Source organism: Littorina saxatilis, linkage group LG4, assembly GCF_037325665.1.
Source record: "Littorina saxatilis isolate snail1 linkage group LG4, US_GU_Lsax_2.0, whole genome shotgun sequence".
NCBI lineage: Eukaryota > Metazoa > Mollusca > Gastropoda > Littorinimorpha > Littorinidae > Littorina > Littorina saxatilis.
This window is the reverse complement of record NC_090248.1, coordinates 27772619-27798015: the sequence shown is the minus strand read 5'-3', so window position 1 is coordinate 27798015 and position 25397 is coordinate 27772619. Positions and strand designations below refer to the sequence as shown.

Below are 25397 nucleotides of genomic sequence, written 5' to 3'. Positions count from 1 at the left end.
GTCATACAATAATCGTCCGGACTGATACATACTGACCGATAGGCGGACTGCAAGTCTACTTTTGCACACCAATACCCTGTCTTCGCTAGGGCGCACGCGTCAGATACGGTTTGAAATTTAGCTGACTCAGGTATAGAATAGTCGTTCATTGCCCTACCTGTGGGTTTGCTAGCGTCATGGATCAACCTGATGCTGCCATCATCCTTGGGAATCGCAGCGATAGCGCTTACCACAGTTGGTTTTCTACTAGCTACAATGTAATAACCTTTTTCTATCTGATCTAATAGCTCTTTTTCCACAGCTTTATGGTGTTCGTTCGATGACCTATGGTTTGTTTGCTCTACGTCTAGTACGCCTGCCCTACTCTCTTCTGTTACACGGAAACCGTTTCTTATGCCATCTAATAAAAAGGTTTTGTCGTGATCGCCTTCTAGCACCTTGTGCCACATTTGAGATTTAGCATTAATGGAATCACTATTTCCGAAAAATTTGCACTTATTGGAATCTAGCTGAGGGAACGGGCTGTTGAAGGTGGGGCCTACCGTTTTGTCGGCAATTCGTTGCGCTGTGTCCTAGGCTGGGGAGGTGGTAGCTGTCACTTTGTGGTCCTTGCCGGGGTGGCCCATGCCGCAGGTGTCGCAGACGTGGAGGAATCTGCAGCGGGACCCATAGGGACAGTCGCCTTTGTTGGTATACAATAAGCACACTTCCTTCCCGTTGGGTCCCGCTGGTCGCCGGGAACCGCCGCTGGCCGTCGTAGCCTTGCCGCCCTTGTTGTCTTGGACGCCATGCTGGAGCCGGTCCCGCAGGATCACCGTGGACAGGTGGGGGTTGGGGGTTCCCCACTTGAATCCGCTGGACGACTGGCGCCTTCTATACTCGTCGTCGTACAGAAGCACCGACTGCCACAAGTATCTGGCCCCCAGCTCGCCTATCATCTCTGTGTACCGGAGGTAGGCGGTCGAGTCAAACCCGGGCTTCTCAGCAATCAACCTCGCCATGATGCGTGCGTTTGCCACAATACAGTGGCAGGGGGAGACTTTGTCAAGTTTTGGTCTCTGGTTGAGTTTTAGGATGACACCTCCCCCCGAGTGTCACCTCTTCCTCGGCCGCCATCGACCCCGGCACAAAATCCAGAATGGAAAGATAGGAGGTCTCACCTGTTGGCTGCAGTGACAAGCCGCCTAACAGTCCCTGGAGTTGTTCCACGCTTTTTTCCTCAGTCACCTGCTGGGATAATGGCCCTCCCCCGCTTCGCTTTTGCAGGGCCGCCACTGCTACTCTCAGCGCTACGTAGTGGCCACGCTTGAGACCCAGGCCCTCCAAATCCTGGGCAGTCACATTACTCAGCACATTGAGGGTGTTCAACTCCTCATCCTGGAGAACTTTAACCACCGTTAAAGGCAGATCTGTCGCCCACGCTCCAAATTCGAAGTCCATATTGCAGTAAGAAATAGTTGGCATATGCCCGCTAGTAGTAGTATTCGCGCACGAACCGGACCCTTTTTTTGCGCAGCTGCGCAGCCGCGCAGCCGTATTTTGATAGAAGGTTATAGGTTAAGGTGCCTGTGTTTAAGTAGTGATAAGGAGGGATTGCGTATAAACGGTTTATTGCGTTTTATATTTTGTCATGTGATTTCATGTGCCTGTACCTGTTGCTCGGTACTAATGACCACTCCAGCTGGGGTAAGCACCAATAAAATTCAGTAATTGACCCTCCCTCTGTGTTTTCACGGGCTTGGGACCGTTTTGACAAGGTATGTCAAAGCCACATTGGGGTTTTTTGGGATTAAACAATACGAGCATTATTTACAGAAGCAAAACATGTCTTATCAAATTTATTTACAAAAACGACAAAGTTGTTTGGCATTGGAATGTTAACCATATCACAGGCGGCGGTATCACAGTCAAAAAAAGAAAGAGACCCATTAGAGGGGTATCACAGTCAAAAAAGAAAGAGACCCGTTAGACGGGTGTAGGTAGGGTTGAAACCCCATCAGAAGCGATCACACGCTTGATGTAGAAAAACGAGAGTGACTTTCTGGTTTGGGAATACGTGAACATAGACTTTCCGTCTGTCTTGAAACCAGTGTTTGTACCACCACCACTTTCTTGCGTTAGAAGCACCTGTTGGTAAGACTCTTTTGTCAGTTTGTTTTGGTTTTTGTTTAAGCCTTTTGAACTAAATTTACTCCCACTGTCTCCCTCACAAAAGTAGGTTTTAGAACACAAACCAATAAACGCATTTCCTTGGTATTCGGTTTTAAAGAGACCGGGTGTTCGTTTGTCATAGTGGACACGCGCTGTACAGGCCTGACAGAGAGTCACGTCCCATGGGGTGTTAGCTAAACGGGTGTTTTGGAAGGCTGCCTCGTGTTGGTCACAGGCTTGTGCAGGGAACCATTGGTTATACACTTGGTAAAACTGCTCTCGCAGTTCAGGACGAACCACCTCTTCTAACGTTGAAGCGCTAAGCGCCATGTATAGAGAATCTGTATCCATTTCCAAAAGCTGGTAGTCGGCTCTGGACACAAACTTATCTAGAAAATCAAAATGAAACTCCAACATGCGTAGTTTAGCGTACTGGTAAACAAAGTAACCAATCTGAGAGGGGAGTGACCAGTTGATTTTTTTTTTAGCCATCTCTACTTCAGTGACAGAATCTGTTACTTCTGTTAGTTTTTGAAAACGACCATTGTTGATCAGTTTTGAGGCCTCATCAGACAAAACGTAATGAATATCACGATGGTTGGCCACGTTAGTTAAGGTTTTCCCGTAGGCTGAGTTACCGAGCAGTTTGAAAGTTTCAGCTAAGATAGCTTTTGATGGGTCTTGGTCTCCTGCTCGTCTTGCGTTTGAAACGCTGTCACCAAACTGACGGAAACAGGTTTTGGGTTGATACTCTACGATCAGCGTGATGTTTTTAACAATCAACCCGTGCTGCACGTACCAAAACAAGAGGGGTGTAGCTAGCAGAATTTGTTCACCGTGGTAACTCCCTACAAGTGTACGACGTGGTTGGGATAAGAGCTTGTGTTTTTCAGCGTAGTCTTTCATAAAAACCCCGATCTGTTCTCGGCTGACAGACTCATTTTTGAAAATAGGCTGCATTTCACTGAAATGTTCTTTTAGATGATCAGGTACATAAATATCACACTGTACCAACCCGAACAAAGTTTTGTTTTGCACCGCATCTAAGACAGTTTGATCTGTGATGGTAGAAGGATGGCGGAAGGGTTTAAGTGTCGGAAAACGATCTTGTAGAAAAGCCTGAATGGAGGTGTTTTGTTTTTTGTCTGCGTGCCATTCACACTCCCATTTTTCGACGACAGTCACACCCACATCCTCACGTAGGTATTTGGTGATGTTGCTTGTATGCTCTCTGAGTTCAACTAGTGTTTTTCCGGTGACAGGGTTAGTCGTTTTACCAGCGGTCACAGAACAGTCATGCCCGTGGAACAAACATCCGTGAAACTGATAGCAAATTTGATTCGCGGCATCCCAACCATCAACTCTAATCTTTTTTCGACCAAGGGCCTTCTCTTTCGCGTTAAACTTATGTTGGAGATGGATCTGTTTTGATGCCATGACCCACTCCAACCATTCCCGAGCTAGCTGACCGTAGGGATCTGTTTTTTCCGCTTTAAAAGCGTTTTCTTTTCTACGAATGACAGGGTGCTCTGTGGGCATGTCTTGCATGAGTGCAGCTAAATACAGCGCATTTGCATCAAATCCCTGAACAGACTGTACCGGTTTGTCCTGATTACCACGAATGTATGTTTTGTCTTTTTCGTGGTATCTGTGAAAAACAATAGACGGACCCCCGACAATGTTCTTTCGCAAAAGTGCGTGAACGTCTTTTTGTTTTTCGTTAAAAAGTGAAAAGTAGGTATCTGAAGACAACGTGTCAAACAGATACTTCAGTGTCACACCGGGGACAGAAATACCGTCTTTCAGCAAATCAACTCGCAGACTAGCGTACATACTAATCTGATGCTGCAAAGCAACCAGAAACGGCCCTGTGTCTAGGTTGTTGTACCACACCAAAAAATCCTTCAAAGTCATCATTTTGTTTTCAGTCCATACACGCTGACAAAAAGCGTACTCTGTATCAGAAATATTTGAGTTTTTGAGCTTACTAAAAAAAGCTGCATGGGGTGGGAGTTCTCTTTCGTCTAGTGTACTTAGACTAGTGACGTATTCATAGCAGAAAAAACCCTTTTCCTCTTCGACACCGAACGCCTTGAGGTACTTGGAATAACTAAAACCTGGTGCAAGAAAATTGTTGATGTCGAGAAACCGAAGTTTGCCTGTACAAAGACACATATACTGATTGTTTCGTTTAACAACAAACTTGAAAGGAGGTCTTTTAGGGGCCTTCTTTTTTCCCTCTGTTTTGACTTCTTTGTCTTCTTCTTCTTCATCTTCTTCTTCTTCTTCTTCCTCTTCCTCTTCTTCTTCTTCTTCACCCACGGTATCAAAACCATCTGGTTCAAAAACAGGGTCTGTTTGACTTTCGTCTTTTGGAAGATCGTTATGGGCTGTTTTGTCTTTGACAAACTTTTCAATGAGAAAAGGTTTGATCACATTCAGATCGTAGCGAGAAGAATTGAAACCTACGACAGGCAGTTCTTGTAAATACTCATATAATTTCTGTCTGAGTCTTTCTACGGGGATGTTGAGGCTATCTGTCTCTTGTTGTTGTGTCTCTTCGATCTCAGTCAACTGATCAAACACATCTTTAAATTCTTCACAAAGAAGAGCGCAGGAGGCCTCGGAGATACGTTCTAGGTAGTTAACCATGTTATCCACTAGTTCTTGAGGGTTACCTTTACTCACAAAACAGGTTGGTTCTGTGAAATGGGGAACATTACTGCATACAGAAACAGAAAGAGGAATATGTTTTGCTGTGTACTGTGTACAGTTTGACTCAGCTGATTTTGTCTGTGGTAAGTTATCTGTGTCAAAAAACACCTCAAAATCAAAAGTCGCTCTGTAGGGAAAAACAAAATCTGTGGCTACCTGAACACCGTGGCTTTGTAACTGTTGAAAAATGTTTTGGGGTGGTGAGTAAACCCCGCCTTTCAAGGTTTCTTTTGAACCCTCACCCTGACAAGTCTGTTCATGTCGATTCATTTGAGACAAAGACGACCAGAGTTTTCCGCATTTGGAACAAGCCAACGCATGACCGAGTTTATCAATGTCTAAAATGTACATGAAATGGTCTTTGTAACGCAAGAGACGCATAACGCCAGAATGTTTGTAAGCGCTACGACGCAGAGGAACAAGACAGACAGGTGTTTGGCTCTCATCAAACTCAAACACATCTATGTTCACATTAAACTCAGATTCAATCGACTCAAGTTGAAACAAAGTGACCCCCGGAAAGTGGACAGGGGGAGAATGTCCGGCCCACTGTTTGAACAAGGTTTTTGTGGGTTTTTGCAAAGAATGACGCGAGGCTCCTTTGTGCAAAGCAAGACAGCGAAAGAGACACAGACCATCAGTATAAGGAAAATGATTATGCGCGTCTTTTTGCAACTTGTGCAAGAACTGTGTGTTTGTGATGTAGTCAGGTAGACTACCACAGGCGCATCCGATAGGAAAGTCAGACAAAGGCGTGACATAGAAACTGGAAGACATGATGGTATGAACAGAATACCGAGAGTTTGGGCGTTCGAGTCTAACTTGTTCTAAAATGTCATGATCACTGATTTCACCGAGAAAAGAAAGAAAGTCCTGCTTTGAGTTGATCATGCGCGGTCGTTGTAAGACAGAGTGGTTATTGACTGAGGCATGAAAGAAAGACAAGTCACCCGACTCTTTGTTTTTGAGAAGAAAAGAGTGAGAAAAATTGATTTTGAAGCGCTTGTTTTGTTCATGGAACAGATCAAGAAGCGCTTCGTCCCAATCAGGGAAATCAGAACAAGGGTTCCAGAGAATGGTATAGGTTGACTGAAGTTTACCAGGCCGCTTATGAGTTTTAACAGAATTCCAATGCTTTTCGTATATTTGTCTTTCTTCAAAAGGTAACGTTTTGATTTTTTCTTTTTCTAGACTTCGTTTGTTTAATCCCTTTTTGGGGGGAGGGGCATCCTGTGAAGGCAAACTTTTTCTTTTCTGTCCGCCTGTCGGCACTGGTGGTGGAGGTGTCCGACTCGCGACATCTTGGCAGTTTTTGTTTGCGTTTTCATGTCGAGTAAGGCCGTGTTTTCTGCTAAACGACTTGCCACACATAGCACAGAGAAAAGGTCTGGCTTTGCTATGGACTTCTTTGATGTGAACGTTAAGGTTTTTGGTCTGTGTAAAAACCTGTTCACAGTGCGGGCATTGGTTACGCTGTAATAAAAAAAAGAACTATGTCTGAGCTACAAAAAAACAATATCAAAAAACATCTTACATAAAAAGCATTTATTTTTCTAAAAAGCTATGTCTGAGAAAAAAGTAACACCCTACCTTTATTTTTTTTTTATCTTTACAAGATATAAAAACAAAATCAACTTACCAAATCTGTTGAGGCCGGTTGTGGAGTTGTGTTAGCGTCACTGCTGCTGCTGCTGGTCGCCATAGTTGGGTTTTTTTTCACCACCTCACACTTGTAAAGTCGAAGAGATACTCAAGACTTAGCCCAGAAGAAGCTTATTTATACGCCTGTTGACCGCATCACCGCCGTATTCTAACTACGCGTTTCTATTTTTAGTGCTGACCAATCAACAAGTTCTAACATGTTTAGGTCTTGCATCTCTGTGGTGCAATACTCAAGCGTAAGCACCCAATGACCCCCTCTGGAGGTTTACCGGAGAGGGGGCTCCGCGAAGCGCAGGGTTATCATTTTAATTGCCTTATCCTGACACCTCTGATAGTTATTAGCGCCATAAAAGAGAGGGCTCCGCAAAGCGCAGAGAAAGTGTGAATGTGTGTGTGTGTGTGTGTGTGTGTGTGTGTGTGTGTGTGTAAGTGTGTGTGTGTGTGTGTGTGTGTGTGACAGTGTATGTGTGTGTGTGTGTGTGTGTGTGACAGTGTGTGTGTGTGTGTGACAGTGTGTGTGTGTGTGACAGTGTGTGTGTGACAGTGTGTGTGTGTGTGACAGTGTGTGTGTGTGTGTGTGTGACAGTGTGTGTGTGTGTGTGTGTGTGTGTGAGTGTGTGTGTGTGTGTGTGTGTGTGTGTGTGTGTGTGTGTGTATGTGTGTGTGTGTGTATTGGATGGTAGAAAAAAAGACTAACATAACTAGTTAGTTTTGAATATAAAATTTAAAGTAGATGGTTTGGTTTTTTTTAAATTAATAAATAAAGATAAGGATAGGATCTTAGTTTAGTATGTGAAAATGGATCCAAGGTGGAAACATCCTTTTACCTGTGTGATTGCCGGTCCCACAGGGAGCGGGAAGACTCATTTTGTCAAACAATATTTGAATCACTTACAAGATATGATGACACCCCCTCCAGAGGAATTGATTTGGTGTTATGGGGCGTGGCAGTCTGGTTACAATGAGATGAGACATGTGACGTTTGTGGAGGGTTTACCCGACGTGGAACAGTGGACAGGGGTCAAAAGGCGACTGGTCATCATTGATGATTTGATGAGTGAGACAAACGACAAGGTCACACAACTATTCACCAAAGAAAGTCATCATCGGAATCTGAGTGTAATGTATATTGTACAGAACCTGTTTGGAAAAAACAAAGAGCAGAGGACGATCAGTTTGAACAGTCACTACCTGGTGGTGTTTAAAAACCCACGGGATGCTTCACAGATCACCCATCTGGCCAAACAGATGTACCCTGGGAAGCTAAAGTATGTCCAAGAGGCATTTAAAGATGCGACTTCTATGCCTCACGGTTATTTGCTGTTTGACTTGCGACAAGAGACACCCGATCATCTTCGTCTGAGGACAAAACTTTTCCCGCCAGAGCACCCCGTGGTGTACCTTCAAAAATAACCATGTCTGCACGCCTGAAGAGAAATGTACCCATGTTGCGGATGTTGTGTGGGGCTAAGCCTGCCGTGATTAAGGCCGTATTAAAAGGAGCTTCTCCAGATTTGATCCATGCGTTGTGCGAGTGCTCCCTAAACATCTTAAAAGGCCATGTGCAGCTGACGCCCGCACAGAAGAAACGGTTGTCTCGACACAAACAGAACCTACAAAAAAACAACATCTGTCAAACATCGAAAGCAAATCCTACAGAAAGGCGGATTTCTTCAGGCTCTTTTGCACCCTGTGCTAGGTATTGTATCTGGCTTGCTCGGGACCCTGGGTCTCTGATGCGCTGGAACATACCAAAAAGATGATTTTGATTGAGCCACGCGTGTTGGATTCTTTGCGGGACTCTGTAGGTGGACCTCCAGTACCTGATGCCACCTCACAAAGTTTGAAGGACATGGATCAAGTGATACGGGGTATTTTAGACGAGAAGGATGTGGACAAATATGAAAAAGCAGACTCCTACCAACAAGTCTTGTGGCGGTTTCTTAAGCGTGTTGAAGAATATAAAAACAAACCTCTTGGAAGAGTGGAGATATCACAACCAGCAAATCAACCTTTGACAGAACTGAATGAGGCCGAGAAAGCTCAGGACCTATCTAAGGTAGAAAAACGAGTGTTGGAGAGTGTGCCGAAAACCTTAAAGAAGAAGGCTCAGTTGCTTTTGGATATAACCAAGGACAGTTCTGACATCAAATGGAATGATCAAGGGCAGCTCGTGTACCAGGGACAGACAGTAGAAGGAACCAACATGGCTGATCTGGTGAATGATGCTCTTCGTTACCGTAAAAATGCACCTGATCCTCAAGGGTGGGAAGTGTTTGCAAGAGGTTTAAAAGCGGTTAATATCCCTCGTGAACTCATTGGTCACACAGGGCGATGGGAGTGGATGCACAGCGAGGGGGGTGATAGAGGAAGACCACCCACCAGGACAAAAAGAAGAAGAAGAAGAATTGTGAGTCCTTCCTCAGCATCTCCTTCTGCAGAAAGAGTATCATTTCCTTCTCCACCCCCCAAGAAGAGGACGTGGCTATCTTATTCTTGAGCAGAATGCCAGTGGAAAAGAAAAAAGTCGCTGAGAAGCTGCGACGTCGATATTATGGAAGTCAACTCCCTGGAAGTTTGGGTGGAGTGGAGGCTTTGAGAAGAACCACCAGACAAGAACAAAAACAAGTTGAAAAGTGGTTGACATTTCAAGACACCTATACACTACACAAACCTGTGCGGCGAAAGTTTACTCGTCGTCGTATTATCGTGGGTGGCATAGATCACCAGTGGCAAGCAGATTTGATTGATGTGAGAGCGCTGAGAAAAGACAATGACGGGTTTACCTACCTACTCACATGTATTGATGTGCTGAGCAAACACGCGTGGGTGGTGCCTTTGAAGGACAAAACAGGGACCTCTCTGGTGACAGCCTTCAAAAGCATTTTTGTCCGAGGTCGTCAACCCCTGAGACTACAAACAGATAAGGGTAGCGAATTTAAAAACAAGGTGTTCCAGGATTTTTTGGACAAAACAAAGGTACACTTTTTTGTGACAGAAAATGATGACATTAAAGCCTCAATGGCGGAGCGCTTCAACCGTACCTTGAAAGACAAACTGTGGAGGTATTTCACCAGAACAAGTTCAGTTAGGTATGTGGAAGTCTTGTCTAAGCTGGTGCGTGGTTATAATCATTCCTACCACCGCAGTATTAAGAAAGCTCCTGCTGACGTAACCATCGCTAATCAGGAGGAAGTGTGGCAACGGTTGTATGGTGGTCCAACTCTCTCCAAACCACCTAAACTGAATATAGGAGACCGTGTGCGAATCAGCAAGACGAGAAGAGTCTTTAAAAAAGGTTATATGCCTTCTTGGACAGAGGAACTCTTTACCATCAGTCAAGTCAAGACAACCACATCCGTGACCTATGTGCTGAAAGATGATCACGGAGAAGAACTGTTGGGGACTTTTTATGAACAGGAACTGCAGAAAGTGGGGGAGAAAGAAATATACCGCATTGAAGCTGTTTTGGAACAACGCCCTGGAAAAGGCAAACAGAAAGAGTATTTAGTCAAATGGCTCGGCTATGACCCATCATTCAATTCTTGGATTCCACAGATGGCACTGACCCACTACACGGACTAGCTTCAGTGGTTCTGATGGAGGAAACTCAGAAGATTAATACGCCTCTGGATGAACCAGACAGTGTTGTTAAGCGACCAAGAACATCCAAGCTGTGGCGTGTATTTGGACGTCGTGTCCCTCGGAGCGAGATTGTCTTCCTTTGCCAGATGCTGCTTATTTATGTGGTGATTGGAGTGTCTCTGTTCAATCTGACAACCGGTCGCGGACCGGATAACTTGTGGGTGGCCCTACTGGGAAGTTGTCTCGGCTACGTGCTTCCTAATCCTTCCATTGATCCACCCTTGGTACAGTAACAACGTCTTCATTCATCATGTTCTACCTGACACTCCCCAGCAACAGCTCCTTGCAGCACTACCCTGACAACAACGCGAGTCACTACTACACAAAACTACCTCAAACAATTGACCTGGGCACCGACTACGAGTGTGGGTTGGCTGAGATTCAGTTTAACAACTCGTATGTGAATGTGGAAAAAGACACGTGTCAGTTTCGAATTTGTGTCCCATTAGGTGTTGTTATTTCTTGTGATACTCAAGTTTTACCAGAGGGGTTGTATGATTCACCTGCTTTTTTTATAGACTCACTAAACCAGCTCTTGGTTGATGCAAGTCTTACTGACTATGCAAGGTTTTATTACACCAAAGCAGCAAAAAAAGTACGTGTTAAATTACTCAAAAATATCTCGCTGTGGATGAGCCCCGAGTTGATGAGAATTTTGAAAACAGATGTCACCCAACAAACCATCACAGGCCCTGGTCACTTTGACGGTAAGGCTATGATGGATTTACATCAAGATTTTCACGCAATATACGTGTACTGTGATTTGGTGCGCGAAAGAGTGGTCGGAGACACATTAGTCCCATTGTTGCGGACGGTGCCAATTAAAAAGAAGACTGAAGAAGTCGTTCATCATATATTTGAAAAACCTCATTACTTGCCACTGACTCGCTGTCAGTTCAACACGGTGGAAATGCTTTTAACAACGGACACGGGAAAACCTATCGCATTTGAGCAAGGGAAGACGGTGGTAACGCTTCATTTTCGTCGTAGACGCACCGACCATTTGTAGAAGATGGTTCGTCTAACCCCTTTCCAGGGCAGTGGAAAACTCTATGAAGATTATTACTGCAACCAGGTCGGCCACGGTCTCCCCGTGTTTGTAGGAGGAAGAAACTACAGAGGTCATGGTATTGGCAATCTCTTAGGGGGTATTGGTCGAGCCCTTGTACCTCTTTTGAAAAGTGGTGGAAAAGCTCTGCTGAAAGAGGGGGCTAGGACAGGTATGCAGGTGGCTCAGGATGTGCTGTCTGGGCGTAGTGTTAAGTCGTCACTCCAGCAGAGAGCTAGCAATGCAGGGAAGCGCTTGTTTCACCAAGCCGTGGGTCGAGTGACAGGCACAACAGCCGCGCCACCTGGAGAACCTGCAAGGAAACGTATAAAATCATCTACACCACACCGCCAAGGTCAGACTGGGAGGCAGAAGAAGAAGAGAAGGAGGGCGACAGCAGCCGATATTTTTGGATAAGCATCATGGCCCTTGCCCACCCTCAGTCATGTGAAAGTGTACATACTGGACTAGATTTGTTTTCTGTACCCCCAACACAGACAGCTGTGCAGGAGGGAATGTTTGTAGAGTATCATCCGCTGGCTACTCTGGCCCCAGGAGCACCTATTGAGTTTACCATCAGTGGTGCCACATCCGAGTACCTGGATCTAAGCAACACGTATCTCCATGTGCGTGCTAAAATCACCAAAGCAGACGGAACAAACTTGGATGCTGACTCCCATGTGGCTCCTGTCAACTACTGGCTGCATAGCCTGTTCTCCCAGGTGGATATCAGTCTCAATGATACTTTGGTGACCAATTCAGAGAACACCTACCCCTACCGTGCCTACCTTGAAGCCACCCTCAACTATGGACGAGAAGCCAAGAAAAGTCACCTCACCAGTGCCATGTATTACCGAGATAGTTCCAACCATCTGGATGAAACAGAGGGGGATGCCAACTGGGGTTTGAAGATACGTCGTGAGCAAACCATGCGGAGCAGAGAGGCAGACATGATGGGGCGACTTCATGCTGACATCATGCACCAGGAACGCTACATGATGAACGGCGTGGACGTAAAGATCAGACTCATTCCCTCCAAAAATATCTTCCACCTGATGTCTCCTGACCCCTTTCAGGGTTTCCGTACTGTCATCACACATGCTTCCCTATTTGTTCGCAAAGTCAAGTTAAACCCCGCTGTGAGCCTCGCTCACGCCAAAGCTCTAGAAAAAGGTACGGCCAAGTATCCTTTGAAAAGGGTCGTGGTGAAGACTTTCTCCATTCCCACAGGCAACCACAGTGCTGTGCAGGACAACTTGTTTCTGAGTCAGACACCCAACCGCCTGGTGATTGGATTGGTGGACAGCGCTGCTTTCAACGGACAAGCCTCACGCAATCCCTACCACTTCAAGACACAAGGATTGTCCTTTCTCAGCCTGTACCTGGACGGGAAACAGATTCCCGGCAAACCCCTGACACCGAACTTTGAACAACACCAGTATGTGCGGTCATTCTTCAGTCTCATGACGTCTACGGGTCTCGCCAACAGAGATGCAGGATCTTACCTGGAACTGCGTGATTTTGAGTTGGGGTATGCTATCTACAGTTTTGACCTGAGTCCCAGTCTTCTGGATGGAGATCAGTTTGAACTGGTGAAAAGCGGTGCCCTGCGTCTGGAGTTAAAGTTCAACGAAGCTCTTCCAGTGCCTGTGATGGTGATTGTGTATGGTGAAATGGACAGTATGATCGAGATTGATCGCTCTCGCCAGGTCCTGACTGATTTTGCACTATGAACAGCAAAGACATTAGCCGAGTGTTGGGGAGAGACATTCATACCCGACGTGTGTTTCGATGTGTGTTTCCTAGAGACAGACTCCCACGACAGGGGAACCCGCGACGTCCAAGTGCTTTTGTCATCAATACAGATCGCAGTACAGGACCGGGAGAACACTGGGTGTGTGTCTGGTTTGATGGACTTGGACAAGCGGAATATTTCGATAGTTTTGGTTTACCACCCGTGCACCCCGCTATTGAAAACTTTATGCTGAAACACAGTTCAGCCCACGTGTACAACCCACGTCTTTTGCAAGACTTGACGAGTTCAGCCTGTGGCTTGTATGTATTGTACTATGTTTTGATGAAAAGCCGCGGCGCCAGTTTATTTCGAACGCTTCGTGTGTTTTCCCCCAACAGACTTTGGGGTAATGATCGAAGAGTATGGTTTTTGGTCCAACAGCTAAGAAGAAACTGAGGTCGTGTGCTTCGTCTTTTTTTTTGGTCTGTAAACGGTTTTATTCATTTTATTGGGTGTGTGTGTGTATGTGTCTATATAAGAAGAAGGGGAGGAGTCATCTCCACCACTTTCATCTCGTACCCACCAAAGTAGAGAGAGGGTTAGAAGAGTGTTAGTAAGAAAAGAGAGGTACACAAAACAAAAAAGTCATGATGGAGACGTCCAGTCCCTCTTTAGAGCAGATGTTGGAAGAATTGGAGGCTGGTATTCTCAAAGTTAAAGATCACCTGCGAAACAGTTTGTTCTTGCTGTTTGTTAGTGCGTTAAAATGCGTTGTTTGCAAACGCCTTGAAGAAAAAAAGAGAGAAGAAAAAGACTATCCAACACGGTGGACTGTTGACGCCATTAGAGCCGTCGCAGATAACGTCTGGGAACACCTAAATCGAGACAAAATTCTTAGTCGTTGGAATGTAGCCTTACCCAAGACACATCCAGACGGGCTCTCCTGGTGGTGTTTGCGGGTTGTTGTGTGGAAGTGGACAGAAACGACAACGTTTCGAAAAAGGGTTATCACTCATGTGACTGAACAACTGCTCTGTGAGTGATGCAACAGAGTGAAAAACGGCATAGCATCCCACGTGACCTTAGGCTAAACCAGTGTGGACCCGTTGAAACCAGAATAAACAAGATGTACATGAACCGCGAGTGTGTATATAAGACAGGCCGGATGTAAAAAGACCACTACAGAGGATTTTTTGCGGAGTCGACCATGCCTTCAGGAACCATGAAGCAGCCACCACAGCCGGCTACACTCTACCCGCTAGGTGGAAGCCTTTTTACCTCAGTAAAAACGTGGAGAGGGGCTGTAAAAATCCATATTCGCCACTATGCTGTTCCCACCCGCACCAAAGGTGGGCGTGTTGCCCCCACCCAAAGAGGAGTCACCCTGGACTTGAAAAAGTTTCAGAAACTGCTTAGAGTGCAGAAAAAACTCAAAGAAGACTACCACCAACAGGTATCTTCTCTGTCACCCACAGAGGAGAAGGAGGAGGAGGAGAAACATCTGAAGAATAATAATAATAATAATAATAATAAGAACATTTATATAGCGCTAAATCAAAAACTTTCGTTAAAAAGGCTTGCTCTAAGCGCTTGACATCTAAACTAAAACGTCATTCACACTCTTTACAATGATGTACAAGAACTTCATGTCACACTCTTTCATTCAGTATAGCACCATTCACACAGTTGTTATTCTGTACAAGACAATAAGTCAGTCTAACATTTAGAATGTTCATAAGATGAAAACAAGAGAAAACCAGACTGATTAAAACAACTGCTTAGTGCTAACAAAGCATGAATCTTAATGATAACGTAATACATGTTTAACTGTTAAGACCTTAAAAAACCTATATGCTAAAATAACTTCGAACTTTTAAGAACTTCTTATAAGATACACAGCACATCTAGATAAACATCAGAATGATAAAACAAAAGGCAACTCGTTAAAACTATTAAATGCATCAATGTCTAAAACACGAAAGACTCAAAATAAGATACACAATTCTCTAGAATTGTTTATTAAAACTGAAACCGACCTGCTCAAAGTAAACCATACCCACCTCCTCCCTACCCACCCCCAACCCTCCTCCTACACTAAATACTAATTATTTCTACTCTTAACTTCCCAACTAAACGTTATCCATAAACTATGCACAGAAACATGTGTGTCAGCATTATGTGGCACCGACATGACTTGTGCATATCTAGCCTACAGCTAAGGGTTAAAGTTAAAGGACTACTGCAGTGAAAAATTATATTTATAATAATTTAAAACAAAAAACAAAAATAACAAGCTGAATAGAGATGGAACCGTTACAGAACAGGATGGCAAAATGTTGCACACAGAGTGTCCGCTGTCAGACTACTACCACTCAACGCCGCCAACCACAGCCACGGATTCGACACAAAGCGAGGAATACCCTCAGCAGCTGCAGCGACCCCTGTATTCCACATGTCCAGCTTACTGTCCTGCTACAACCGTAAATCCTCCTCCTGTGACACCAAGAAGTGGTTATGAAGTTGACAACTAATCCGGGGACCACCTCGTTCCTTTAAATTGACAATCATGTTTTGGATTTTTTGGTTTAATGTATGCAGGTAAAAATGTTAATTTTATTTTTTGCTTTTTAATATTCAAAAGACTGCTGTCAGTTTTATAATAAAATGCTCATATTGGAAAAGTTAATAACTATGTGTCTGTATAACTCTTGAATGCTAACGTGAGTAGTTTATGTATTGTTTTGTTACTCTTTACGTCTGACTTTTTTCCTTCTTGTTTGGAAGTGGTTGTGTAAACGCGCGCGCATGTGTGTGTGTGTGTGTGTGTGTGTGTGTGTGTGTGTGTGGGTGTGTGTGATCGGAGGGGTGTGTGTGTGTGTGTGTGTGTGTGTTTGCACTTACATTTTATTCCCATCACACATATAACCCTACCTCTTACATAGTCTATCAACAACAAAATTAAAAAAATTAAACACCGCAACAACGAAGAAAATAAATATCAAAAACAAAATAATACCTATCTTATCTGGTGTACCTATCAAAACCTTGTACGTAGAACAACCGTTTCTATTTTTAGTGCTGACCAACCAACATGGTCTAGCATGTGAGGTCTTGTGTCTCTGTGGTGCAATACTCAGACGTGATCAGTCTCTAACCTAACATTATGTATGACTGACTGTAGAACAACTCGTGTTCGGTGTAAAATGTACTTCCGATGTTTATAACACCCACATAAAAAACAACAATCTGAGTCTACTTGTTAAAACTGTTTTTATATGTGTACATCAGCTCCCATCCCTCTTATCAGTCGAGCTAACTTCCACACCCACCCCACACCATTTGTCTAGCACTAATCTAAGCATTAAACCCTAATCAACCCTCGGGGTAGGCAAACCACCTCCTATTAAACTTCTCTAACCGCTGGCCACCTCTGGTGGTTTTATCGGCGAGGGGCCTCCGCGAAGCGCAGCGGTACTATTTTTATTGCCTTACTCTGATAGTTATTACCTCCGTAAAAGAGAGAGTGCTCCGCGAAGCGCGGAGAAAATGGGGGCAATTACTGCTTTTTATTGGTGCTTACCCCAGCTGGAGTGGTCATTAGTACCGAGCAACAGGTACAGGCACATGAAATCACATGACAAAATATAAAACGCAATAAACCGTTTAAACGCAATCCCTCCTTATCACTACTTAAACACAGGCACCTTAACCTATAACCTTCTATCAAAATACGGCTGCGCGGCTGCGCAGCTGCGCAAAAAAAAAAGGTCCGGTTCGTGCGCGATACCTACTACTCCCGCTGCGCCGCGCTGGTAAGGACTGACCACAATGTGTTGCTCTCCCGTTCTTATAGACCCCCGCTGATGCATCACACGTGCAAGCCCCCCGGCGCGCAACATGGACATTGCGGCTGGACTCTTCTCCTTGACTTTCACAAGTCCTCCTCTCCCCTCTCTATCTAATTACGGGCCTAAGTGTTGATATCCTGTTTTACTACCCTCTCTTCCCTACCTGCCAACACTGATACCTTTTAGGCCTACCTCAAGTATCTAACATCCTCCTCCTCCACCCGCGGCTAATCTGTCTCGTTTAAATAGAGTTTATCTGACGCTGTCCGCTCTATCTAAACTCACACATATGTGCATTTATATCAAAATGATAATGCATCTTGCCTAGTTAACTTAACAGAAGAAAACTGTTTCTTATAACTGATTGTAAAAGCAGCCACTAAAATTAGTTTTGACAGGGCATTACATCCTTTTACACTCAAAATTACAATGGGCGGTTCTGGTGAGGTTATGCCCCCTCTTTCTTTCGGCTGGTAACTGGCGCTACCACCTCGACTCGCGACAAGATCACACGAGAAAGGAAAAAAACTTGCATTGGTCCCAAATAGCATATCGGTTTGGTATCAGTTCATGTGTAAGTTCTTTCTTTCTTTATTTGGTGTTTAACGTCGTTTTCAACCGTTCAAGGTTATATCGCGACGGGTGTGTAAGTCCTGCATTTTATACGGTAAACAGACAATGGTCGGTTCTGGTGAGGTTATGCCCCTTCTTTCTTTTGGCTGCTAAGGCCCCCCAAAAAATAGGTGTGGTTACGGTAACATAGCCAAAAAAAAAATAGGGTAGGTAGGTAGGTAATCACTTTTTTTTTAAAACTTTTTTTTCTAAAGTGTACAAATTAAACCTACCGTACTTTCCGGGTGACAAGGCGCTTTGTTATCTAAGACGCACCCCCTTCTTTTAAAAAAAAAATTGTAATCCAGTCACCCATTGGACGCAGGGGGCCAATAGGGCGCACCAAAATGACCCAGTTTTTGCCATGAGAGGTGGTTCCCCTGTCATATCTGAGAGAGGAAACACTTCCTGCATCGGGGTCAGTGACCGGTCAGTGACCAAAGGCATTGTGATAGCTGGGTGGCCTTGTCAAAAGACACGACCTTCTTCCCAGGGGTCAATGACCCAGTTTTTGCCATGAGAGGTGGTTCCCCTGTCATATCTGAGAGAGGAAACACTTCCTGCATCGGGGTCAGTGACCGGTCAGTGACCGAGTTTAACAGAGTGGAAATCTGTGTGTGCGGCCAGATCAAAGGCAGGGCAGTACCTAGTAGCTGAAACATGCATTATCACAAGTTGTTTGACTGGTACTCAAGCGGTCTCTTTGATTTTTTTCGTATTTCATACACGGATTAGGCGCTTCGTTATACAAGACGCAGGGGTCGAACTCGAGGAAAAAAGTCGCGCCTTATGACCCGGAAAGTACGGTACTTGACAGGGAAATAAGTGTGCGACACGGGCGCTTTCGCTTTCATTGCCTTTTTTTAACCCCTTTTTTTTATTTATTTTTTTTTTTTTGACAAATGTAATAAAAAGTTATAGGATCGGCTCCTAAAAATAGGGTAGGTCGGGTTACCGTAACCACGCCTATTTTTTTTTTAGGCCTAACTGGCGCCACCTCGCGGCAGGATCACAGGAGTTGTCTCGCGTTATCACCCCAGAAGCGCTCATTACATGCACTTCTGCATCCAGCTCTAGACTGTGACTCAAGTTAATGCCTTTCAACAGTCTTCACTGATACAGTTGAGTTTGCTAAATTTCTCCTGAAGCAAAATAAGAACAAGAGATTGCGGATAAATTAAGAGGAACTATAGAACAAGATAACAATAAGAATGTACTCACCAGAAACATGTACAATCAAACATAAGAACATGGACCTTTCGACAGAAGGTCTAATGGTTTAAAGAAATGTGATGACAGATGTCATTTCTCCTTTTATTTGCTGACAAGATCTTGTGTCGAAACCAGTTTGATTTCCATGTTTCTGGAGCGAGTACATTTTTATTATCTTCTCCTCCGTGAAGCAAGTCAAGGAATACACAAGCCTAACAGACATAAAGAGCCCGTCAATACTTATTGCAGATTCAGTAACAAAACAACATCAAAAAGAAACAAACACACACACAAAACACTCATACACACACTAGTGAGTGTGCGTACATGCACACATACACACAATCTTGTATACATTTTTCAAGTTTTTAACCATCACATACATGATACAAGATTATTAAAAAACAAGTCGCGTAAGGCGAAATTACTACATTTAGTCAAGCTGTGGAACTCACAGAATGAAACTGAATGCACTGCATTTTTTCACAATGACCGTAGTCCGCCGCTAGTGCAAAAGGCAGTGAAAGTGACGAGCCTGTACATGTTTAGCGCGGTAGCGGTTGCGCTGTGCTGCATAGCACGCTTTACTGTACCTCTCTTCGTTTTAACTTTCTGAGCGTGTTTTTAATCCAAACATATCATATCTATATGTTTTTGGAATCAGGAACCGACAAGGAATAAGATGAAATTGTTTTTAAATTGATTTGGACAATTTAATTTTGATAATAATTTTTATATATTTAATTTTCAGAGCTTGTTTTTAATCCAAATATAACATATTTATATGTTTTTGGAATCAGCAAATGATGGAGAATAAGATAAACGTAAATTTGGATCGTTTTATACATTTTTATTTTTTTTTACAATTTTCCGATTTTTAATGACCAAAGTCATTAATTAATTTTTAAGCCACCAAGCTGAAATGCAATACCGAAGTCCGGGCTTCGTCGAAGATTACTTGACCAAAATTTCAACCAATTTGGTTGAAAAATGAGGGCGTGACAGTGCCGCCTCAACTTTCACGAAAAGCCGGATATGACGTCATCAAAGACATTTATCCAAAAAATTAAAAAAACGTTCGGGGATTTCATACCCAGAAACTCTCATGTCAAATTTCATAAAGATCGGTCCAGTAGTTTAGTCTAAATCGCTCTACACACACACACACACACACACACACACACACACGCACACGCACACACACCACGACCCTCGTCTCGATTCCCCCCTCTATGTTAAAACATTTAGTCATAACTTGACTAAATGTAAAAAGACACATAACAGTACAAAAGTAAACAATACATAAGGCCACACAAATATATATGTTGGTTTAGGGTAACATGACCGAAAAAAATAGGGTCCGTAGGTGGGCTTTTTTTGTAACATTTTTATCTTTTATTTTTAGTCTCGGTAATGTTCGCAATAATTATGTGCCAGAGGTTGTTTAAAAAAAAATTCTGCGGGCTAAAATAGGGTTGGTCGGGTTACTCTAAACCAACATATATTTTTGTTTGGCCTAATGCACTGTCATACCCTCACAGTTTACTTTCTCCACGAATTCACTAGTCAGTGAAGAACCCAGCGACCTTTCCACCGGCACCCACTCGCTGTTATACCTTTTGTCCTGACGAAAAAACAAGTTGTTCTCTCTCTCCATTTTTCTCCCCCCCCCTCTCTCTATCATCTTTGTTGACTGACACCCCCAACACCCCCTCCCCACACACACTTTCACTTACCCCACTGATTCACCTGCCAGTGAACAACCCAGCAACCTTGTAAGCCACAGCCCCGGTGATGGCTGCCCCCTTGACACCCAGACCCGCTGCCCCGATGGACTGCATGGTGGACACCGCAGCAACCCCTCCCCATGTCCAGGCGGCAGACATTATAGTGGCCACTGTTGACCCGGCAGCCACTCCCGCAGATGTGAACCCCACCACGGACACCACGGCAGGGACGACAATAGGGGATGTAAGAGCTGCGCCAACTCCCACTGCCACGCAAACGGCTGCCGCAGGGTCCACTGGCACAAAAAACTTTCCTCTTAATACACGTTCATTTTCATTCTGGAAGTGTAAGGCCCACATAATTATGGACTTAATGTATTGATTTTGCGTTAACTTACGCGACTTGTTTAGACTTTGCTTTTTCAAATTTTCTCGGATTATTAAGGTCTTCAAAGGGCTGTTCCACTGCATTGAGAAAGTACGTCGTATGCTCAAAACGTTAATCAGGTCTTGCCTCTTGGCTATTTCTAAAGCTGCGTCAGGGTTCCACTCATACACTCCACCTAGAGATTATCAGGACATCCAACTATAATGGAACTTGAGAATATTTAGAGGGTCCAAAGACTATATTCTTGCTTTTGGAAGGTACATTCCTTGCCGGCAAAAGATCCTTTGATTTAATTTCAATGTAATGCAGAAATTTGGAAGTTCTTCGAGTCCTGTACAAAAATAGTATGGTCATAAATTTATATTGGTAAAATTAGCTCAGTATATTTGCGTCGGTACCAAATCAGCGCAACATGTTTTTTAAACAAGCCTTGTAAATTGTAGGCTGGTCAAGGCATGGGGCCAAAACAACGCTGACCCATTGTCTTTGGCAACAATTTTAAGTCAGATGAACATAATTTGCATACAATGTTTTTCCTTGATTTTTGATATATATATCACAACACAACATTTGTGTATATTTTTGAATTCAGGAGACAGCAATGCAATAATTGTAATCTGTATCAGTGTATGCAAACATTTGATTTTAATCCAAAAGTTTAATGATAAACCAATTATTTAATTTCTAAGCTTCAATTTCAACCGACTTAAGTACAATCCCATAGTCCAGACTGAGTGGAAGAAAGACAAAAAGAGGTAATCTTGAACTTTAGCGTGTTAAATTCATAGCTCAGAATCCAGTGACATTCTTTTCTTATTCTTGATACAAGTCCATGTAACTGTAAGCAAGCCAAAGAACATTTGTCGTGAAATTAATTGACGGATTGAGCTCCAAACTTAAGCATAATTAATTAATTTGGTTGTTCAATCGACGAAAATGCACTGAAAATGGCGTACGTTGTCAACCATGGGACATCATTAACACGAAAGAGTTGTCTTCCTTGTCCGCTCATACGGATGATTCCTTCTTTGACACATGTAAACGAAATGCATTCGTACAGTTCATTGGAGTTCATTCCGTAACTTCAAAGGGATCTAAAATGACTTGTTATGATTACAAGTGTAGGTTCTACAAATTTGGAGACTTAAATGCCTCTGAATTATGAGCTATGAATTTAACAAACTAAAGTTCAAGATACCCAAAAAGACAACAATAACAAAACCCAAACTAGAACAAAAAAACAAACACAACAACCAAAAAACAAACACTTCTGTGGGTATCATCTGGAAAAATTTGTATGCAAAGTTTCATGAAAATCTGTCCAGGGGTTTTCTGGGAAATACTCTGCACACACACACACGCACACACTCAAGTCACACACACTGTGACACACACTCAGTCAGTGTCCCACTTTAACCCGTGAATACAATGTCGCTATCTGTAAGTGCAGAACTTTGCCTGCTGTTTTTATCTGCTCTCTTTCCTTTGTCAGCTGCTCAAACACAAAATAAGGGCGCAAATAGCATGAATGGTAATCTTGAACTTTAGCGTGTTAAATTCATAGCTCAGAATTTTCAGAAGTTCAAGATTACCGCATGAATAAGGCATGACTTCTAATAGACATGTCAAAACCTTCAATTTGAAGTTAGATTTTAGTAATTTTAGATGGGGTTTTCAGGGGTTTACCGGGAGTCAAATATATATATTATAGTACCCCGCGGAACGAGTGCCACCAGAGACATAGATAGGCTATTGTATGGACGACTCTGATCCAAACAGCGAGGAAAGGCCATCATTACCACAACAGACCAGCTCTCCCTCTTCTTCCCGAGGCCAGAGAGGAACAGAATCGATCTCTTCCAGTCCAGAACTGTGGAGAGTTCATAGTGCCACCTTGGAAAGAGCCCCTGAGAGAGGGCAACATTCCTTGCTGCTTCCTCTTCCTACTCTTACCCGCCCGCTCCGTGTATGGAAATCACAATTGCACTTTTCAGCTCCGAGTCAGAGTGTATGGAAATCAGTGAAGCCCCCCCTCCCTCCTGTTGCCGATGGCTACAGTGTGTTCAACTCTGAATCTCCCCCTCCCCCTCTTCCCGCTTTTCCTTCTTCTCCTCGAAACCAAGGAGTATGGAAATCCTCGTCCCTTCCTTTTGTAAGCAACTCAAAAAGAAGCTCCTTACCCCCGCTCTCTCTCCCTCCCAGAGACACGGAATGGAAATCATCACTGTCATCGCCCCTTATATTTCTAAAAAGCGCAGAAAGGGGGTCTTCAAATCCCCTCGTTTTCTCCGACGGAAAGAAAGTTCGGAAAACATCGCTGTTTTCACCTATTTCGTTTGTAAAAAACTGAGACGGAAGATCCTTATCCTCATTCGCTTTTTCAGATAGGAAAACAGTATTGAAATCATTCACACAACCTGAAGACACAGAAAGCAAGTTCAGCCCTCAAACAACCCTTCCGTCGAAGGCCATCAAAGTCTCCTCGTTCTCATCCTCACTCCCTCTCCCTGACAGAAACACGGTATGGAAATCATTCGCTCCCATCGCACCCTCCCATCACAGTCAAAGCAAGCCCAGCCCTGAAATAAACCGACCTTCGGAGCCCATCAAAGTCTCCACGGGACATAGAGCACATCCAGCTGGGGCTCACAATGACCAATTTTCCTCCCGTGGCCCGAGCAGCAATTTCAAGGTCGATGCCCATTCTGTGACCATTCCTGGCCTCTTTGCGCCCTTTTCAACAGCCCTCTTCCCCGCTGCGAAAATGACCGCGACAGAAGGCCGGGGTACAATGGAGGGTGTGTGAATGGGGAGGAGGAGGAGGAGAAGAGCTGTCAACAACGACACTGTTGTTGTTGATGTTGCCAATGGAGACTCTGTGGGTGGCATTACTGATGCTGCCGGTGAGGTTAAAATGAACAAGAAGGACGGTACAGTTATGGGCGATGTTGGTAAAGATATCGTGCCCACGACTGAGCAAGCGGTAGGCGTGGATGAAACAGAGCGAACGGGTGATGTGAATCAAGCTGAAACTACTGTTGACGTTTTGGACAGTGTTAATAGCACCGTGTTGCCACTGTCAAAACCACTGTCACCACAACGAGTGAAAATAATGACGTAACCGCTGTGAGAAACACAGTGACGCAGACCACGGTCAGTCCTACGTCATCCCCGTCAACAGGTAGTCATGTGACGTCATCCACTGATGCGCCTACTACTTTAAGTACAACTACGGAACCTACCTCACAATCTTCAAAAACGACATCAAAAGCCTATCCGTCGTCTACAACACCTTCTACACAAACGGAACCTACTTCATCGAAAGGCACAACAACGAAAAGACCCCCAACAGCACCTCAAACTTCTTTGTCTAAAGAAGTGCTTTCCTCGTCATCGACATCAACCACAAAAACACCAGTGCCTATCACAACGGCAGCAACATCGTCAGACAAAACTTTGAAGTCAAAAGCGACAGAGTCTGTAGCAGGAGTGTCCAAGGATACATCACCGACAACAACAACAGAGCCTTCAACCAAAGTGCCTAAAGTCCCTTCGCCAGTTGCTACAACTAAGTTCTCAAGAAGAGAGTCTGATGTCTCTTCTGGGACGACAGTGACAGAGGAGCCAACGACAGCCTCGGCCAAAACGCCATCAGCGACAATCACAAACTCAGGAACAACTGTGCCGAACTCTCCGGCGGAAGTGTCTGGCAAAACTTCAGCGGTACCAGTAACAGCTGACACTTCAGCAGGAGCATCCAATAGCAATTCATCAGCAGCAACAGTGACATACTCTCAAGCAAAAATGACGGAATCATCGGTAATTAATGCAGCAGATGAAGACTTGAAGAGTGGAGGAGCTAAAGACCCAGACAATGTCAACAACTCCAGCAAACCAAAGACGAGGTCAAGGTCAAGGCCAGACCCACCCGCAGTACATGAATCAGCTGCAGAAGCAACAACAGAAAAGATGACGCCAGTGAGTGTAACAACAGAAAAAGTGACGTCGGTAGGTGTAACAACAGAAAAGATGACGTCAGTAAGAAGTGACGACAGTGTCACCACCTCAGAGAAAAGCAGGATTTCAGTTTCGTCAGGGAAAACAAAGTCCGGAGTTGGGTGGACGAGTGGTGAGAACAGCGTGTCGCCGACAGACTCTTCCAACAAGAGAACGATCAGGTCCACGGATGCTGCGTCTTCTGATACTCCGACACCGCCCGGGACAGAGGCTGATTCAACTTCATCTACCTCGAAAACCACACAGCCTTCAGCCACCTCATCAATGTCCACAGACGCTACAACGACAGTCTCCGACACGACTACGATCTCAGCAGAGTCCCAGACCACAAAAACACCCAAGGAGCCCAACACCACTTCTTCTCCGGAACCTCCCACAAGCACACCACTAGGGACATCCAGATTCAACCTTCGTCAGGCGAACATTCGTCGGTGGTGGGGATTTCCTCTCTATTTTTAACTTTGTGCCTCAATGCGCATGCGCTTGGTTTTTCGCGCCCACCGGGATCTGCGTGGTGAAAAAGGCGTGTTTGACGAACCTCAATCAGCAATCTTCGCGAGTACTTTTAGTCCTTTTCATAATGTTACAAATATGTTTTATGTGCGCAGTGTTAAAGTTTAATATCTTTACGACGCTT

At 44.3% G+C, this 25397-nt stretch overlaps 1 long non-coding RNA gene across 1 annotated transcript in view; it reads right to left on the bottom strand.

The window, feature by feature from the left end:
• LOC138964391 (uncharacterized) overlaps window positions 1-25397 on the bottom strand; it is a 72672-nt gene that overhangs the window by 4475 nt on the left and 42800 nt on the right. The window contains exon 2 of the long non-coding RNA XR_011455095.1: window positions 20365-20651. This is a non-coding gene — a long non-coding RNA (uncharacterized lncRNA). The remainder of the gene's footprint in view (window positions 1-20364; window positions 20652-25397) is intronic.